The 21,421-nt window shown below is 43.0% G+C and overlaps 1 long non-coding RNA gene across 1 annotated transcript in view; it reads left to right on the top strand.

Annotated features, from left to right (window-relative positions):
* The first annotated feature begins 524 nt into the window (after positions 1–524).
* Positions 525–21,421, top strand: part of LOC140201908 (uncharacterized) — a 35,300-nt gene continuing 14,403 nt past the window's right edge. Inside the window, exons 1-2 of the long non-coding RNA XR_011886984.1 lie at positions 525–582; positions 1,294–1,735. This is a non-coding gene — a long non-coding RNA (uncharacterized lncRNA). The remainder of the gene's footprint in view (positions 583–1,293; positions 1,736–21,421) is intronic.

Genomic DNA, 21,421 nt, shown 5'->3' on the forward strand with positions numbered 1-21,421 from the left:
ATTTGCAGGTGTACAGGTGCACCTAATAAAGTGGCCACAGAGTATATATTTCTTTCCTATTTCTGCTCAACTTTCCACTTCTTTCATAAACTGAGATTTGGTTATCGTACCATCTTTGCCTCTCCTACAGGAGCATGCTCACAAACATAATGTCATCTTTCATTCTTTGATGTGGAAAGAGCTATATTCACCTAGTTGGCTATGATGAAGACTGAGATCATTCCTCCAGCCGTAAGCTTATTCATCTTCTTATCCTTTTCATTAGGATGGTACTGAACAAGGCTATAAACTTTCAAAGTTGGCATGACGTTGAGATTCATGTCATCCAATGGAAGTATGCAGATTAACATCAGAGTGTAATGTTCCTCTTCCAGGCAACACCACCCAAAGAAACATGACTGATCCACCTTGTTTTCCGTGGCACGTACATGCAACATTTTCCTTAAATATGAAAGGAATGCCAGAAGAACAAAATGCATTTAAATTAATTATCATATTGAAATGTGCATCATAATCACTGAGGTATTTTTGAAATCGTGTCACCATTGAAACAGCCTGGTTTCCTCAGCTGCGTAAGTTCAGGTAAGACAACCTCCAAACTCAAGAGATTGAGGCACACTCGATCCCACCCCAAATACCGATTTGTGTGGATGCTGTGTAATTTGCTACCCTGTTATCAGTTAATGCCTTGAAATAACAGACCATACACTGTATATGATTAAAGGAATTGTATTCATGAATCTTAAGTGAAGGGTTAGTAAAGAATAACAAAAAGAAAGGGGCCCATTTTAATTAATCAATCAAATGTGCACAAGTTGGAACTCCTCTTGAACTTCTCTGTCACCCATGCGCCGGGCCCTTGGTCAACGCGAAAGCACACACCACCTTCCGAACGTCGCTCGCAACCCACCTCGAACAAACGGGTCCTCCACTGGATCGTACGCTATGACCAGTTTTCCCCAACGTCTTCTCTCTTCATCTCCTCTCGAACAAAAGCTTCAAGCCCAACCTTAGTGTCTCTCACCCGAGAAACCTCTCCTTAATCCGACCATCCTAATTGGATGGCACGCATTTTTCCCATCTCTGATCTTCAACAGTAACCCAAACAAGCATGAAAACAGAACAGACTGCTTTTACAGAACTGCCAAAAATGAAATACATACAGCATAACAGCAAAAATACGAACCAGGGCATTACACGATTACAGAGAAATGGTGAAAACCAAAACTTGCCTAGAAATTGGATTTTGTGTTCTTTTGCTGAGCTAAATATATTTTATCTATTCATTGTTAGGATCTGGGTCCATCCCACATCGCCTTGTGGAAAGACCAGCTCACCAGTCTCAAACAACCCCCAATGATGGAAATTCCACCGGATGAAAGCCTTCCCCCAGGAGCTAATTGCAACTGGGCAACCTGGAAGTGCTTTAACAGACTTAGGACTGGTGTAGGTCGTTCAAAGGTGTCACTAAGCAAATGGGGATATACAACCAGCCCGACAATTTGTGAATGTGGAACTGAGCCACAAACTATGCAACATCTCCTGCAATGCCCATCACTAGAGGAACCCTGTACTGTTGCAGAGCTTGCTGAATTCAATAACACGGCGCAAAAATGTGTCCAGTTCTGGCTGGGCCATGTATAGACTGTCTGTGGACATGATAAGAAGAAGAATCTGGGTCCATTAGCAAGACCAGAGTTTATTGTTGATCGCTTAATGCTCCTGAAAAGTCAAGGTGAGCTGTCTTTTTTGAATCCTCTGGTGAGCATAGTGCTAATGATCCCTGAGAACTGTTTCAAAATTGTGCAAAACATGGTTAAAATCTATGCTAGAATGGAATCATGCACTGAATGTTTTCTGTGAGGAAACTTACAGCTGCTGTTCATTGCCATCTTTGAATGAGAAGTGGAATTGGTTTTGTGTCACATGCACTAAGGTACACGGAATTGCTTGTCTTGCATACTGTTTATACAGATCAGATCATTACACAATGCATTGAGGTAAAACAATAGCAACGCAGATAAAGTGTACAGCTACAAAGAATGTGCAGTGCAGTTAAGCAATAAGGTGCAAAATCATAACAAGGTAGATAGTGAGATTAAAAGTGCTACTTACTGTACTGGGAGACTATTTAATAGTCTTATAAAAGCAGGGTAGAAACTGTCCTACATGCTTTCAGTTAGTGTTGAAAGAACTCAATCTATGGCAGCCAGAGAACAGCTACAGAAAAAGCTGTATATAGGGGAGGGGACCCAGTACTTACCTTTGCATCTGGTCTGTGCCAAATCAGTGAGGGGTGGGAGCTTATCAAGGGGCCAGAGACCGTAGAACATACTTCAGAAATGAGATACATAAAGGGGCTTCGGTCAGTGAAGGGAGGATGGTTGAATCATTTACCCTAATGCTGACCGAAGGCTGGGAGATGCTGTGTGTAAATCATCGGTATCATAATGCATACCCTTTAATTGGCATCTCATTACTGATCCCTTTGTGAGGGCCTCCAGATTTTCTGTGGATGAGCAATTAACAATCAGTGTCTACCTGCAGCTAAGGGAAATGTTCGGTGCATGACTTGTATCTCCACAAGGCACTCAACAGACATTGCACAAGTGTCAAGAGAATGCAATGTGTAAGAATTCTGGCAAGCTCCTGATGAACACACATTTCATCCAGATGTGATTGCTGGTTAAAACCACTTTTATATATGATTTGCTCAGAATAAATACAAGCAGGTGGAGCTGATTCCTAAACAAAAAGGCCATAAAAATGGATCAGATGCATAGTTCTGTGTATTGCACAAGCCCACACACGTCCATGAGAAAAATATAACCAATTAATCTCTATTTTGTAATGATTTTGTTTAGAAGGAAATATTGCCCAGTACATTGAGAGAGATCACCCTGTATTCAACAAGTACCTGGCCTGGGAACTTCAGTTCAGAGGCTCACCCAGGTCAGGCTACCTGGCACCTTCAACAGTACGGAACTGCTGACGTCGAGGTGACAGTCTGGATTGTGCACAGCCCTACAACAGTCCTGAACCCAAGACCCTGTGGCCCAGTAGCAAGGCTGATGCCTAAGTGTAAACAAAACTAAATTCAAAGGTCATTGCAAAACCCTTGGAGGTAATTCCATGTTAAAGGTGTTAATTAGTTGCTGCTTTCTGAACTCTTGAGCTCAGATACTAGAGATGGTTATCCATGATCAATAATTCACTAGGTGAGGCTAAGTTGTGCCGGTAATAAATACCACTTTCAGTACTGTGTGAATTTTGCGGTAAGTCATTCTGCAACATTCGCAAGACAGCAACGTATAGGTAGTTGCTTCTCTGTCTTTGTCAATCTTTTGGGATTGAGTGTGACTTGCTTCTGAAGTGGTTCCTGCAATAAATGTAGGAGCATGGATTTTCCACAAATGGGGCAGTTTGGGAAGTTATCCATTCCTTCCACCATTTACATCTGTTTGATCCTGACACATGAATTGTATATTCTCAATACCACTCTGAAAGCTTCTTTTTCACGCGGAATAATTGTGGGCATGGAATTCCTGACAAGCAGTGGGCATGCTGCATTTTTTCATGGCGGTTTTGACAAATCTTGAATCCTTTCCTCTGAACACCTGGTAATCTCTTGCTGTGACAGAAGTTGGAAAGCCTTTAGGTTGTTGTGGTTATTTTTTTTTGCGGCAGGTGATTTTTATTAAACAGTGATGAAATGATGTAACTGCATCAAAAGATGGTGTTGTGAAGATGCAGTGATTAAGTTACCGAGTTACCAGAGGTTGTACTGACAACTCGGAGACCTGAGTTCAAATTCCACGATGGCAGCTGTAAAATTAATTTAATAATCTGGAATTTAAATATAAACAGCTGGTCTTTGTAAGAGAGCAATGAAGCGACTGCAGAGCTGTAAATACCCACCTGCCAGCCTCACCTATTCTAGTCTGCAAGCGTCTGCTAACCAACAGTGATACAACTGTTATTTCAAGTGGCCTAGCAAATCACTCTCTTCAGGACACTGAATGATGGGAAATAGATAAATAGATAGACAGATATACTTTATTAATCCCGAGGGAAATTTAGTTTCGTTACAGCCGCTAAAACCAAGAATAGAGTGTAAATATAGCAATACATAAAACTCCAACAATCAAACACTAAAATGCAAACTATGCCAGATGGAAAATAAGTCCAGGGCCAGTATTTTTGGCTCAGGGTGTCTGACCCTCCACGGGAGGAGCTGCACGTTCGACCTCCCGTGCCGCCAAATGTTGTATCACGGTGGAATGTGGCCGAAGTCCAACAGTAAAAAGTTCAATATCCAGTCTGCAAACACGTTCCTCGATCGTAATATGCCCCGGATTGCACCATCTGTTGTTAGCCAGAACAGTAAACACCCAACTCCTTTACGCTTACCACTCTCAGTGCACTTCCGGTCAGCCGGAACGGTATTACCCACCGAACTCCTCTTCTCCAAAAGTCTCTGTTGTCTTGACCCAGTCTTCTTTCCTCGGCTTTGTGATCCCCCTCTGCATCCTCTGTGTGTTTTCCTCCGGATTTCAGCAGGGGTGTCCGCCGCTCTGCTCGCTAAACTGGCCAGCACTTGCTGGTCCATGGAATACAAAATGCGACCTTGCTTCTATCCCGCATGTCGGGATGTAACCATTTCCAGCGCTAAAGAAAACCCAAATAAAACTCTCTTTACCAGCATGTTAGAGAGGGTGCAGCTTCGACGTGTTAACCGTGAGAAAAAAATACAAAAAAATAACGTAAATTAAAAAGTAAGAAGAAGAAAGTAAGAATAGATCGGAACGGCTGTACCAGGCTGCATGCACGACTGGCGCATGCGCGCTAAATAACTGCCAGCCTTACCAGCAGTGCCCACATCCTGAGAAATGGGTATGTGAAAAAGCAACTTTCACAATGTGTTTTTTTCCAGTCCATTTCCTCTTGTTTATACCGTGTTTATTTTGAAGATTGGAACATCCAGCTAAATCCAAATGGTTGCTGCAGGAGACATGATTTGTACATTCTCATCCATTTGGAAGGTAAAGGGGATGCAAATATATTTTCATCTTTGCAGCACCATCTTATTTCTCCAGGCAGCAAGAAGAAGAGATGAGCTTGTATTGCTCGAAGTCTGGGGTCATTTAGAAAATATTTACCAGTTGTGTTTTTTTTCTTGTGTCAGACCTTTTGGCTGCCTATTCTGCTATGGAATGCATACTGTAATGTACAAAATCATTACCATAAGGCTCCTTGTGGCTGCCAGCAGTCTGTGAGATTTGTAAGTGTGGGACTGCTGTGGTGGCTTACTCTCGTTTTGTCCATTAGCATTTATATACATTGAAACATTGCTGCTGCTGTTGTTATTGCAAGTTTGATTTATTGTTCCGGGTGAATGCGTGCACCTTGCTTTTGTCAATTCATTTTATATATCTTTTACAGATAATTCATCTGCATCTCATTGCTTCTCATAATCTGAAGAGTTTCATTTTTTGTAGTTTTAGATCTGTTGGCAGTCAGCTGTAATCCTGAACAAGCATATTTTCTGAATTTTTCTGAGAATATTAGTATTTACTCCATGTTCTTTCAGTTCAGTTCCGTTTCTGTTTATTGTCATTTAGAAATGCATGCATTAAAAAATGATACAACATTCCTCCAAAATGATATCACAAGAAAACACAGGACAAACCAACACTAAAACTGACAAAACCATGTAATTATAACGTATAGTTACAACAGTGCAAAGCAATACCATAATTTGATAAAGAGCAGACCATAGGCATGGTTAAAAAAAGTCTCAGAGTCCCGATAGCCTCATCATCTCACGCAGGCGGCAGAAGGGAGAAACTCTCCCTACCATGAACCTCCAAGCGCCACCAACTCGCCGATGCAGCACCATTGGAAGCACCCGACCGCAGCGGACTCAGAGTCCGTCCGAAAACTTCGAGCCTCCGATCAGACCCTCCAACACAGCCTCTCCGAGCACCATCCTCTGCCAAGCGTTTTGACTCCACCCTGGCCGCCGAGCAACAAGCAAAGCCGAGGACTCAGGGCCTTCTCCTCCGGAGATTCCGAACCACACAGCAGCAGCAGCAGTGAAGCAGGCATTTCAGAAGTTTCACCATATGTTCCTCCATGCTCTCATGTCCGTCTCCATCAAATCAGGATTGTGCATGGCACCCCACTTGACAAATAACAGACATCACCACCGGAGAGGTCGCTGCGAGCTGCGTCGTGGCACCATCTTCATGAATTTATATACTGCTCTATCTTTAGTTTAGTGTTGTAATTTGAGGACCTTGCACTCTGTCAAGGTAGTGCAGTGGTTTGACCTGCTGCCTGTCAGCTGCAGAAACCCGGGTTGAGGTATGACGTCACATGCTCTCTGCGTGCAATTTTCACCAATTTCCTCAGGGAGCTCTAGGTTTCCTCCCATGTCCCAAAACTGTGCTGTTGTGGTAACAGGCTGCTCTAATTTGCCTCTGTGATAAATGGTAAAAAGAATCAGAAGGAATGAGGTGATCAGTATCTGAGGGGTACAGAATGCAAGATGTTAGAGGAATAAGACAAGGGAGAATGGGACTTGTTGGTTTCCTTTGCTCAGAGATGGCATGTACTAAATCAACTAATAGGATATTAGGATAAGTTCTGTGTTGTTATAAGCATGTTCAAAGGTAATCTGCACAGCATTCATAAATTTGTTCAGCCAAATTTGGTATATGGAGGAATTTAAGGTGGGGGGTTATATGGGAGGCAGGGTTTAAGGGTCAGCACAACATTGTGGGCCGAAGGGCCTGTACTGTGCAGTGCTGTACTATGTTCTAGAAGATGATCGACCCCAGCTTTCACTTGAGATTTTTGTGGAAGTTAATCTGATATAATCTCTCTCTCTCTCTCTCTCTCTCTCTCTCTCTCTCTGGGTATCCATCCCATAGGATGATGATGGTTCCTTTCAGTCAGTTAGTGGGGTTTAGTATGTGCGGCCTGTAGTGGCTGTACAGGCCGATCCTTGACAGGCACTGCTTCCCGCATACTTGGCAGGTGAGGCCTGGAGGGACAGCAGGGGCAGAAGCTCTGTTGTGGCGCTTCCTGTGCCTTTCCTCTTTTGCCTCGTTGAGCTAGTTCTCAGCAGCATCCACACCTTTTCTGATGGATAATCCATCCCCTGTGAGTGACCTTGAGCCAGATCCTCCCATGTTGATGGGGCAATATCAGCTTTCTTGAGGTTCCTGTGCAGAACATCCTTGTACCGTAGTCGCTGGCCTCCTCGTTTTTGGGTACCTCTGGACAGTTGGCTGTACAAAATGTCCTTGGGCAGTCTTCCGTCAGGCATTCTGACAACATGTCCTACCCAGCACAGTTGGGCTGATATCACCAAGGTTGAAACTGCTGGCATTCCTCTTGAGAGAGGACCTCAGTATTGGAGAGCTTGTCTCGCAAGGTGATCTTCTTCAGAGAACGTAGGTGATCTGCTGCAGTTGGTCAAGCTGGTGTAAGTGTCTCTGATAAGGGCACCATGTCTCCCATCTATATAACAAGGTTGATATGACAACGACCCTGTATTCCTTGCACTTGGTGGCCAACCTGATGTTCTGTGACCAGACTCGATCTTTCAGCTGACCAAAGGCAAAGCAGGCTTTTTCTGGTTCTTGACTCAATCTCTACATCCAGAGAAGCTGAGGATGTTATTATGCTGCCCAGGCAGCAAAACTTGTTAACAGCATTGAGATGAATGTCATCAATGAGGACAGTTGGTTCTTCGTAGCTTGAGCCAGGAGCTGCTTGGTACAAAACTTCTGTCTTTTTCAGGCTGATTGTCAGTCCAAAGCTTTTGGCTGCACTGGCAAAGCGACTGGTGATCTCCTGTAAGTCTTCGAGAGAGCGGGCAACCAGTGCACAGTCATCAGCAAACTGTAGCTCATGTGCCACAATGTCCCCGACTTCTGGTTTTGCTCTCAATCTTGCGAGGTTGAGGAGCCTGCAATCAGCCCTCGTTTGTAGGAAGACCGCTAACTTCAGGTCTGATGTGGCATCTTGAAGAACAGCAGCGAAGAATAGTCCAAACAGAGTAGGAGCCAGAACACAACCTTGTTTTGCATCGTTGCTGATGGAAAACGGGTCTGACAACTCACCACACATATTGATGCGGCTTTCCATGCCTTTGTGGAACTGATGGATGATGTTGGTTAGGTGTGGGGGCAACCAAATTTTGGTAGGACCTTCCACTGTCACACTGGGGGGGGGCACTGGGAGCAAGGGTGGACCCAAATGCAAGACACATCTTGTGAGGTTACTTAGATTTAGTTTATTGTTCAATACCAGGAGAGCAATGGAGGAGCAGGAAATAGCCAACTGGACAAGGACTCAGGACTACGACTAGGCTGGGACCAAGGGTCTGGGCTTGGTCTCAGAATCGGCTCCCAGAACTACAGGAGACATGAAGAGGCTAGGGTATGGACTCCGAGCCAGTGACTGGGCAAGGACCCAGTACCTGGGTCTTGCCTTGGGCTCAGACCCCAGAACCAGGCAAGGACATGACATGGTCTAAGGAGAGGAGGAACATGGGGACACAGAGCCTCGTTCTTGGGGAGCAGGTACATGGAACCATGAACACATACACAGAACACAGAGTCAGGAAACCCTCCTTGGGTACAGGACATAGGGCCGGGACTCACACACAGAACAGAGAGCCGGGACCCCTCCTTGGGTACAGTACATAGGGCTGGGACCCTTGACCCTCCATGGGGCAATGGCAAGACGGCCTGACTTACCCCACGGAGGCGAGGACCAGACAAGACAAGACCAACATGAATGAACACCAGACAGTACCTATCTAGCTCCGGTGATGGAACTAGACTAAAGTGCAGGCGGGCTGGAGGCGAGAGGGGCAGAGAAGAGATTCAGACAAGGGCATAGGACAGGAATCACAGACCGCCAGGGCCAGGATTTGACTTGGTGCTTGAATGCCGCCAGGACCAGGACTTGACTTGGTGCTTGAATGCCGCCAGGGCCAGGACTTGACTTGGTGCTAGAACGCAGCCAGGGTCAGGACTTGACCTTGGTACTTGAATGCCGCCAGGGCCAGGATTTGACTTGGAGCCTCCGGGTAGTGGCGAGCTCTCGACTCGGCCCGGGAACAGTAGACAGCGGCTCTTGATAACCTCTGGCAGGTTAACTGACGGACCCACCTCAGTGAGGAAACTTTGCAGGCTTGCTTTGGCGAGGTAACTGGACAGGGTTGCTCCAGTGAGGAGAGGTGAATTACCGGCACTCACTTTGGCAGAGACTAGGCTTGCTCCGGCCAGATGACATCGGCACACCGTACCTTAGATGACTTTGCAGATGCTCCCGCACCGAACAGCTGAAAGCCGGAGACTATAAACTACCGGTTCAGCCGAGTGTTAATTGCCTCTAATCACCAAAGTCGAGGGACACGGGAAAACAGGGAATCAACGGTCCAGATCGTAACATAAACAAGCTAAATTTAAAGGGACCCCGATCCGGACCATGACATCCACAGGCAATCTCTACCAACAGTATCAAACGCTTTGGTTAGATCAACAACTGTGACATAGAGACTTCTCCGCTGCTCAACACATTTCTCTTGGAGCTGCCTCAGTGAAAAGATCATGTCCACCGTATTACGGCCTGTTGGAAAACCACACTGGCTTTCTAGAAGGATGTTGTCACTAATGTTGGACATCAAGCGTCTAAGGATGATCTTCGCGAGGCATTTTCCTACAACTGACAGAAGAGAGATGCCACAGTAATTGTTGCAGTCTCTCTTGTCTCCCTTGTTCTTGTAAATGGTCATGATTGCGTCTTTGAAATCTTGTAGTAGTTCTGCAGCTCCCCACAACTTTGTGAACAGCTGGTGCAGGCATGATGTCAGTGTGTGACCACTATACTGGTAGATCTTGGCTGCAATACTGTCAGGCCCCGGTGCTTTGTTGGGTTTTAGCTGTTTGATGGCTTTGATGACCTCATGAAGAGTAGGGGGAGCATCTAGCTCAAACAGTATGGGTCGAGGGTGTACTCTGCCCAGTGCTTCATCGGTGATGATTCCTAGACTGTTCAGCTGCTCATGGAAGTGTTCTTGCCGTCTTTTCAGGTGCTCTGACTTCTCAGTGAAGAAGGAGGTACTGTCCTTGCTCAGGAGTTGTGAGGTGCCTTGTTTTGATGGACCATAAACAACCTCGATTGCTTCATAGAAGCTTCTTGAGTCATTACAGTCAGTGAAGACTTGTAGCTCCTTGGCCTTGTTTGCCCACCACTGGTTTTTCATTGAGCTGCCTCTGCAATGTTGATTTTGCACTCAAAAAGGCACATTTTTTGGAACTTGAGTTTGGGTGTCGAAGAAGAGCCTGGTGTGCAGCTGCCTTAGCTCCTAGAAGGTCTTGCACAGATTGATTCTCTCATCAAACCAGTCCCAATGCTGGCGCTAGACTTTCACCAAGGTGTCCTGGGCAGCGCTGTAGACCATTTCTTTGAAAGCATTCCAGTGCTCAGTCATATCGTCTGGTGGATTCTCAACCAGTCTGCTAAGAGCAGTTTCCATAGAGGATTTCAGGGCATCAGCACACTCATGATGTTTCAGTTTGGTGGTGTTCAGCTTTTTGGGTGATTTGGCAGCATTCAGTCTGCGTGGAGGTTTGATTGATAGACATAGATCCGACCACACCATTTGATGATCCGTTGACCCTAAGAGAGGGTTCACCCGCCCTTTGACAGGTCTTGTTTTTCATCCTGCAGAGTGTCTAGCCACTCTCCTCACCAGGCAAGCCTGATGGAGGAGCTGGTTTAGTCGCCGACCACCTGACCATGCGACAGGTAGCACTGAGTTACACAGTACCAGTAGCACTCAGAAAAAGAATTAATACCTTTATTTTTCCAAAGTAAAAAAATTGGATCACTCAAAGAAGGCTTAAAAAAGTAATTTCAGTAAATTAAACTACAAAGTTTAAATTTTTTAAGATTAAAAAAGTTGCGGAATTGGAGCCAAATTTGTAAAGAATACTTAATCACAGGATATAGGTTTAAATTAACAACTTTAACTAATTGCATAGGTAAAGGAGCTCCCAATAACGAGGTTAAATAAAACTGTTTTACAACTTTCAGTTCCAGGTCTACCCAAATTGGCCAATCACTCTTATTAACCCAGTATAACCAAAAAGTCATATATCGCACATTAACAGCCCAATAATACATTCTTAGATGAGGCAAAGCAAAACCTCCATCATTTTTCAATTTTTGTAAAGGACATTTACTAATTCTTGGTCTTTTATTATTCCAAATAAAAGGTAAAATAATAGAATCGATCCTATCAAAAAACGATCTAATTGTAAATTTTTTAGTATATTTTCTTTTTTTGCTGGCGGTTTGATGTTTATTTTTAGAAGCTTTTTGTATGACGCATGGCTCTGGGGTTGTACACCTAATGGGTTCTTTTTTTTTTCTCTCACTTTTCTGCTTAGTAGGTTTTTTTTGTTATCACAAAATTTTTTTTTCAATCTTTAAGATAATGTTTTTTGAGGCATTGTAAATGTTGTTACTTCAATGTACTCATGTTATTTTTCCTGTATAATATAACAATAAAAAGATTTGAAAAGAAAAAATAAGTTGCCTCAAACAGTCTAACAGGAGGAGGTCATCACTTCTCCGGCTATAGGTTGACTCATTTTAACTGAGAGAAATATATGATTATATATATAGAAAGAATGGCCTCATATAGCGCTCTTTGGAGAAGTGCAGTTGTCTTAGTCTATGACTAAAAGTGCTCCTCTGTTCAGCCAAAGCAGTGTGCAGAGGGTGAGAGACATTGTCCAGAATTGCCAGGATTTTCTTTGGGGTCCTATGTTCTACCACAGCCTCCAGTGTATCGGCTGTTTCCTCTTTTCCAGAGCCAGCCTTTCTAATCAGTTTATTATATGGAGATTGACTTCCACAATATTGTGTAATTTCATGAAATGGCAGAGTGCAGAGAACACCTCACCTCTAGTATTAAAAATCTGTCCTCCAGAACTATAAGTAAGATATAAGATATAGGAGCAGAATAAGGCCATTCAACCCATTGAATCTAATCCTTTCACATTGTAACAACTGTTCCAGTATAGTTTCAAATCTGTCATCTATCTGACAATGTGTGGAATTGCCCAGTTATGTCCTGTTTACAACACGCTAGACAAATCAAATCAGTCTCCTCAAAGTCAATCACATTATGGTGAAAGGTGCCATTGACATTGCTTTCTGTGGCACTGATCAATAAACTTTTCAGCACTACCCAGTTTGGGCTTCATTAGGATGTTGTAGTTCCAAACTTCATCACAGCCTTGGTCCAAACATGAACCAAAAGGTTGTTTTACAGAGGTGAGCGAAGAGTGACTGCCCATGGCACCAAGGCAGGATTTGGCTATGATTGACATTAAGGACTCCCATAGAATTAAAGTGTCAATGGAAAAGCATTCTAGCTGTTGCAATTGTTACTGACAAAGGAGTTGAAAGTGAATGCTAAAGATCAGTATTCTGGGTTGCATATCATCACTGCAGAAGTTTCAAAGAGAAATGTCCTTGGCCCAAAAATCTTCATTACTCACCAGAAGTGAGGATTTTACTGATTATTGTGCTACATTCAATTCCATATGCAACTCCTTAACAAATGAAACAGTCCATACCAGTATGCAGCAAGATCTTGACATTATTAAGAGGGGGAAGAGGAAAGGAGGAATAAAAAATAGTTCATTTTTCAGCAACGTACCCAAAGTGCAGGAGGAACTCCGCAAGCCAGGCAGCATCTATGGAAAAGGGTAAACAGTCAACATTTCGGGCCGAGACCCTTCATCAGGATATGGTCTCAGCCCAAAGCACCAGCTGCTTACTCTTTTCCAGAGATGCTTCCTGGTCTGCTGAGTTCCTCCAGTATTTTGTGTGTTTTGCTTTGATTTCCAGCATCAGCACATTTTCTCATGTTGAAATAATTTTTGATAGATACTGAATCACCTACAATCCATTCTCAGGATACCCATATCACAGCAGAGCCAACCTTCTTTATCCTTAGTTTCAGAAGATGATGTTGACTTGCCTGCTTCGTGGAACATTGCAGTTTGAAGAGTGAAGGCTTCCCCACAGTTCCCTTGGGTAGAAGGTTCCTAGATTTTGGTCCAGCAATCTATGGAAAAGAGTAAACAGTCGACGTTTCGTGCCGAGACCCATCTTTAGAACCGGTAGGGGGGAGAGAAAGAGGCTGGCTGGAAGGAGATTGGAGAAGCCGGGTGGATGGGAAAAGTCATGGGCATGAGAAGAAAGAATCTGATAGGAGAGGAGAGAGGACAATAGGACAAAGGAGAGGACCCAGGGGGAAAGGAATTGGCAGGTGAAAAGAAGTAAAAGAATAGAGTGGAAAATAGAGGAAGGTGGGGTGGGGGGAGAATTTTGTTCAGCAGAAGGAGAAATCAGTGCTCACAACATCAGGTTCCTCCTCCACCACTCTGAGATTGCCCTCATATTGACACAAAAGGAGGCCTGGATCAACATGTCGGAACCGGAATGGGAACCTGATGTGGAAGTGATGTCGTCAGAGTAGATGCAATTAGAATGAAGAAAACGGAGAAAGGCATTTGAAAGCTTACAAAACTGAATTGGAAGGTCGTATAACTATGATAGCAACAGGAGAGAGAGGAAAATAGGTTGGACTTAATGTGGGAAAGAATGAAAAGGGCATAGTCAATGTTACAAAATCATTTCCAAATTAGAAAGTTAATTGAAGGGGCTAGAAGGAGTGTCCAAGAAAGGTAAATTCTGGTGTGAAGTCCTTGACATAAGAGGAAGGTGCTTGGTTAAGTTAGTGAAACAGAGGACAAGGTGGAGAATATACTTTATGAATAGTTTGGAATTTGTAAAAGATGTAGAATTAACATCCTTTCCTTAACCTATTCAGTGGGCTTGCTTGCATCACTTACTGATGTAATTCACATTTTTACCAAGACTTTTAGATAAAATTTGCTTTAAAAGAAATGAAAACATTTAAACAGAATGACCTGGCGAGCTTAGCTTAACAGAGCTTCAGTGTTGCCCAGACATGTGTAACAAGTCTCGTAAAGGATTCATAATTTTATAAATAAAAACATCAATTACAAAAGGAAGATTGTTATACTGAACCTTGATTGAATTCACTAGTTAGATAGAATATTGTGCCAATTCTATTCATCACATTTCCGGAACAATGTCAAGGCCTTGGAAGAGGTACAGAAAAGATTTCCTAGTATGTAGTGAAGATGAGGGAGTTCAGCTACATGGTCAGACTAGAAATGGTGGATTCTTAAGGGGATATTCAGGAGAAATTTAACAAACATGTTTGAATTGTTAAATGTTTTGATGGACTGCTTTCCCTGACATCAAGATTAATATCCAGAGGACACAAGTTTAAAGGAAATCATGAAAAGAAGCAGAGTGAATTAAGAATTTTTTTTATTGTGAGCTGTCATGACCTGGAATGTGTGGTGAAAGAAGATACAGTCAGATATTTCCATGATGGATAAATATTTGGAAAAAAACATGTGAGACGAAGGGGAAAGAAATAAAGGAATGTGGAACTAATCAGATGACAATTCTAATTGGTCAACACAGCCATTATAGGCTGAACAATTTCCTTTGTGCTCTATAGTTTATAAGTATGGGAAAAGACCAAGCACCCAAAACTAAGAGCCTAGTTTGCTACAAATTCTGAGCAATGTAAAGACTGTAATACCGCCTTATTTTAAAAGCTAATGTGCACATGTGTTTAGGCAACAAGATTTGTTCCTGTTGTGTAGCACTTGATACTTTCAGTCACTTATATTACATAACCATCACAATAATTGGGTAAATTATTTCAGCCTGAATTTAGGCATGTGGACGATGAGGAAGGCTGTCCTGGCTTGCAGAAGGATCTGCACCGGCTGGAAAAATGGACTGAGAAATGGCAGATGGAATTAATACTGACATGTGCGAGCTGTTGCACTGCGGAAGGTCCAATCAGGATACGATGAACGCTAAAGTACTTAGGAGTATGATAGAAGAAGGGAACCTGGGATTATAGGTTCCTAATTCATTGAAAGTGGTGTCACAGGTAGATGGGGTCGTTATGGAAGCTATTGGCTGACTGGCCTTCATAAATCAAAGTACTGAGTACAGAAGTTGGGATGTTATGTCGAAATTGTATAAGACATTGGTGAAGCCTAATTTGGAGTATTGTATGCAGTTTTAGTCACCTACCTATGGGAAAGATGTAAATAAGGCTAAAAGAGTACAAGTAAATTTACAAGGATGTTGCTGGGTCAGAAGGACCTGAGTTATAAAGAAATATTGAATAGATTAGAACTTTATTCCTTGGATCGTAGAAGACTGAGAGATTTAATAGTCAGTACAGAGGAGGTTCACCAGGTTGATTCCAAGGATGAAGGGGTTAACCTATGGGGAGAGATTGAGTCGCCAGGGATTATACTCTCTGGAGTTCAGAAGAATGAGAAGGGATCTTATAGAAATAAACAAGATTTGGGAAGGGATAGATAAGATAGAGGCAGGAAACAACAGGAATTCTGCAGATGCTGGAAATTCAAGCAACACACATCGAAGTTGCTGGTGACAGCAGAAGGCCAGGCAGCATCTGTAGGAAGAGGTGCAGTCGACGTTTCAGGCCGAGACCCTTCGTCAGGAAAGTTGTTTCCTTTGGTAGGTGAGACTAGAACTAGGGGACATTGCCTCACGATTCAGGGGAGAAGATTTAGGACGGAGATGAGGAGAAACTGTTTTTCCCGGAGAATGGTGAATCTGTGGAACTCTCTGCCCAGGGAAACAGTTGAGGCTTCTTCACGAAGTATACTTAAGATGCAGTTAGATAGATTTTTACGTAAGTAGGGGAATTAAGGATTATGGGGAAAAAGCAGGTGGATGGAACTGAGTTTACAGACAAATCAGCCATCATCTTATTAAATGGTGGGACAGGCTCGATGGTTCATATAGCCTACTCCTGCTCCTATTTCTTTTCTTAAGTATATAGATAGGGTAAATGCAAGCAGGACTTTTCCACTGAGGTTGTGTAAGAAAACAACTAGAACAACATTTAAAAGAACTTTGGATAGGCACATGGGTGGTAGGGATATGGAGAGCTATGGTCACAGTGCAGGGCAATGGGAGTAGGCAATTTAAATAGTTCAGCATGGACTAGATGGGCTGAAGGGCCTGTTTCTGTGCTGTATTTTTCTACGACTCTATGACTCTTGATCATTTCTGCCAAAGCATTGGAAGATAGAGTCATAGAATATCACTGAACAGAAACAGGCCCTTTGGCCCATCTAGTTCATACCAACCAGATCTCTTGCCTAGTCTTATCTATCTGCACCTGGGCCATATTCCTCCAAACTCCTTTTCTCATGTACCTATCTAAATTTCTGTACTTTTTACAACTGAACTCTCATCTACAAATTCCACTGGAAGTTCATTCCACACACACCACCCTCTGAGTGAGAAGTTTCCCTTCAGATTCCCCTTGAATACTGAATTGACTTTATTTCTTACATCCTTCACATACATGAGGAGTAAAAATCTTTATGTTACGTCTCTATCTAAATGTGCCATGTCCAATCATAGTAATTTATAATAATTTATAATAAATAGAACAGTCAATGTAATATAGAATACACTCAAATCAGCATGAGTTAATCAGTCTGATGGCCTGGTGGAAGAAGCTGCCCTGGAGCCTACTGGTCCTGGCTTTTATGCTGCAGTACCGCTTCCTGGATGGTAGCAGCTGGAATAGATTGTGGTCAGGATGACTTGGGTCCCCAGTGATCCTACGGGCCCTTTTTACACAGTTGTATTTGTAAATGTCCCAAATCATGCGAAGTTCACAACTACAGATGCCCTGGGCTGTCTGCACCACTCTCTGCAGAGTCCTGTGAATAAGGGAGGTACGGTTCCCATACCAGGCAGTGATGCAGCCAGTCAGGATGCTCTCAATTGTGCCCCTGTGGAAAGTTCTTAGGATCTGGGGGCCTGTACCAAACTTCCTCAACCGTCTGAGGTGAAAGAGACGCTGTTGTGCACTTTTTCACCACACAGCTGGTGTGTATAGACCGTGTGAGGTCTTCGGTGAAGTGGATGCCGAGGAACTTGAAGCTGTTTATCCTCTCAAACCCAGAACCATTGATGTGAGCTTTCACTCTGAATCTGTGACTTCCAGTTGTAGTCTCACCCAACTTAAGGGGAAAATTCCTGCATGCATTCACCCTATACATGCATATATTGCTTCAAGAAGGCAACAGTTATACCAGTGCCTAAGAAGAATAATGTGGGCTGCCTTAATGACTATCGACTGGTAGCACTCACATCGAGAGTGATGAAATGCTTTGAGAGGATGGTCATGACTAGACTGAACTCTTGCCTCAGTAAGGACCTGGACCCATTGCAATTTGCCTATCGCCACAATAGGTCAACGGCAGACACAATCTCAATAGCTCTCCACACGGCTTTAGACCACCTAGACAACACAAACACCTACGTCAGGATGCTGTTCATCGACTATAGCTCAGCATTTAATACCATCATTACCACAATCCTGATTGAGAAGTTGCAGAACCTGGACCTCTGTACCTCCCTCTGCAATTGGATCCTCGACTTCCTAACCAGAAGACCACAATCTGTGTGGATTGGTGATAATATATCCTCCTCACTGGCGATCAACACTGGAATACCTCAGGGGTGCGTGCTTAGCACACTGCTCTATTGAGTATACACATGACTGTGTGGCTAGGCATAGCTCAAATACCATCTATAAATTTGCTGATGGTACAACCATTGTTGGTAGAATCTCAGGTGGTGACGAGAGGGCATACAGGAGTGAGATATGCCAACTAGTGGAGTGGTGCCACAGCAACAACCTGGCACTCAACGTCAGTAAGATGAAAGAGCTGATTGTGGACTTCAGGAAGGGTAAGATGAAGGAAAACATACCAATTCTCATAGAGGGATCAGAAGTAGAGAGAGTGAGCAGCTTCAAGTTCCTCGGTGTCAAGATCTCTGAGGATCTAACCTGGTCCCAACATATCGATGTAGTTATAAAGAAGGCAAAATAGCGGCTGTACTTTATTAGGAGTTTGAAGAGATTTGGCATGTCAACAAATACACTCAAAAACTTCTATAGTTGTACCATGGAGAGCATTCTGACAGGCTGCATCACTGTCTGGTATGGAGGGGCTACAGCACAGGACCGAAAGAAGCTGCAGAGGGTTGTAAATATAGTCAGCTCCATCTTGGGCACCAGCCTACAAAATACCCAGGACATCCTTATGGAGCGGTGTCTCAGAAAGACAGCGTCCATTATTAAGGACCTCCAGCACCCAGGGCATGTCCTTTTCTCACTGTCACCATCAGGTAGGAAGTACAGAAGCCTGAAGGCACACACTCAGCGATTCAGGAACAGCTTCTTCCCCTCTGCCATCCGATTCCTAAATGAACATTGAAGTCATGAACACTATCGCATGTTTTTAATATACAATACTTCTGTTTTTGCACATTTTTATATCTATTCAATGTACATAATTGATTTACTTGTTTATTTATTATGTTTTATTTTATTTATTATTATTATTCTTTTTCTCTCTCTGCTAGATTATGTCTTGCATTGAACTGCTGCTGCTATGTTAACAAATTTCATGCCACATGGCAGTTATAATAAACCTGATTCTGATATCTCTTTAAGATCTCCCTTCATTCTCCTGCAGTCCAAAGAATGAAGTCCTAATCTGTTTAATCTTTCCTTTTAACCCAGGATTTACACTGTACATCGGTGGTGCACAAGTGGAACAGGTCAAAAGCTTTAAGTTCCTCAGGGTCAATATCACAAATGACCTGACTTGGTCCAACCCAGCAGAGTTCACTGCCAAGGTGGCCCACCAGCGCCTTACTTCCTGAGAAAACTAAAGAAATTTGGCCTGTCCCCTAAAACCCTCACTAATTTTTATAGGTGCACCGTAGAAAGCATTCTTCTAGGGTGCATAACAACCTGGTATGGAAGTTGTCCTGTCCAAGACTGAAAGAAGCTGCAGAAGATCGCGAACACAGCACATCACGCAAACCAATCTTCCGTCCGTGGACTCACTTTACATCGCACGCTGTCGGAGCAGTGCTGCCAGGATAATCAAGGGCACGAACCACCCAGCCAACGCACTTTTTGTCTCTCTTCCCTCCGGGAGAAGGCTCAGGAACTTGAAGACTCATACGGCCAGATTTGGGAACAGCTTCTTTCCAACTGTGATAAGACTGCTGAACGGATCCTGACCCGGATCTGGGCCGTACCCTCCAAATATCCAGACCTGCCTCTCCATTTTTGTGCACTACCTTACTATCCATTTTTCTATTTATGATTTATAATTTAAATTTTTAATATTTACTAATTTTTACTATTTTTAATATTTAATATTTGTGATCCAGGGAGTGGGAAGCACAGAATCAAATATCGCTGTGATGATTGTACGTTCTAGTATCAATTGTTTGGTGACAATAAAGTATAAAGTAAATGTAAAAGTAAAAAATCTTCAAATCCTGGAGTTATCTTTGTAATTTTTTTCTGCACTCTTTCAATCTTATTAACATCTTTCCTAAAGGTAGATTACCAAAATGCCCAAAATACTCTTAATTCAGCCTCATCAACATCTTGTACAACTTCAACATAACATCCAATCTCCTGTAGTCAGTGCACTGATTTATGAAGGCCAATGTGCCAAAAGCCCTCGTTGGTACCCTGTTTACCTGTGACACCACTTTCAAGGAATTATAGATCTGTATTACCAGGTCCCTTTGTACCACTAGAGTCCTCAGAGCCCTGCCATTCAGTGTGTAAATCTTACCCTGGTTTTTCCTCCTTATTAGTGTCCTGATTAGCCCCTGACTGGATAGCTTTTTTTTTTTGAATCTCAGTGATCAAATGGACATAAATCATTTGTAGGACTCAAAAACACAAATTTTATAATCATCCTGGCTGGGGCTTTGCATATTTTATGCCTTATATCAACTCAGAGGAAGGTAAAATGAAAAATATATTGACTTCTGTCCTGACCCAGAATATATGCTTTCTGAAGTAGATTCCTTATGCCAATGGGAAATATTCTATTTCCCATAACAAGTGTACTTAAGATTGCTTAGAATCATATTCTATTGTAAAGCCAATAACAGTATTGTTCTGCGCTCTACATTCATTCCCAAAAAATACATGTGGAGGATTTGCTATCCAAATTTCTTCAGCCTTTGAGGGGAAAGCCAAACATTTTATTATGCACTAGGTGAAAAGTAATATACCCACTTACTGCTCCATTAAATGCTCTCCTTATGTATGTTTGAATTATTCATAACTGATTAATTCTAGCCAATAGATTAAGGCCACTTTTAGTTAATTCAAAATAAAAAGTGCAAACCATGGTAACAAGGTTTAAATTTGTGTAGCCCCTGGTAAGCCTTAGGCTCGCTCAACTTGCTTTCGACTAGAGGGAGCAGCCTTCGGCCCCGCCAAACTGGGTAATCAAGTTTGCGTGGATGCCGTGTGATGTACCCCACCCCACCAAATAACAGACAAAACACCATATGCGATTAAATGATTACACCTTATAGATCTTACTGGAACTATGTAATTAATAGAGATAAAATATAAAAGGAAAATAAAAGGTGCCAAACTTATTAAAGTTCAACCACTTTAAGCACAACAGTTGGAGCTCAATTAACAGAATCTTTTTTCCATAATTCAATCCCCTCCAGCCACCTGGGACCAACCACGGTGGTCAACCAGACGCTCCACACCAGTCCGTCCTCATCTCCTCTCCTCACCGAAGACCCTGGTCCTCGGACTCCTGCTCAGGGGCCGTCCCATTGGCCAGCTTATAGCATCGCGTCTCCTCTCTCTGTCCCCATCGCGCCTTCTCCCTCAAAGCCTGCGAACAATAGCTTACAGACACACAAGAAAGAATAACATCTATCCCAATTGGTTAGCAAATGAATATAATTCTCTTTATAACCCAAACAAGCTACTAGAGAGAGTGCTTTCTCAGCAGTTGTTATAACAGAAAGGTCATTTTAATTATAACATAACAAAGAAGCCATTTTGTTAGCCTTTGCAGTAACATAAAAGATGAAACCCCTTATATTTGGATATGGTGTGTATGGATTTCAGGAAGGAGTTTGACAAGTATTCCTATGATAGGATCATTCAGAAAGTCAGGAGGCATGGGATCCTGGGAAACTTGGCTGCATGGATTCAGAATTGGTTTGCCCAGAGAAGGCAGAGGGTGGTAGCAGATGGAGCATGTTCTGCCTGGAGACTAGTGACCTGTGGTGTTCTGCAGACGTCTGGGATTTGCTCTTTGTGATTTTTATAAATAACTTGGATGAGGAAGCAGAT

Source organism: Mobula birostris, chromosome 1 (genome assembly GCF_030028105.1).
Source record: "Mobula birostris isolate sMobBir1 chromosome 1, sMobBir1.hap1, whole genome shotgun sequence".
NCBI lineage: Eukaryota > Metazoa > Chordata > Chondrichthyes > Myliobatiformes > Myliobatidae > Mobula > Mobula birostris.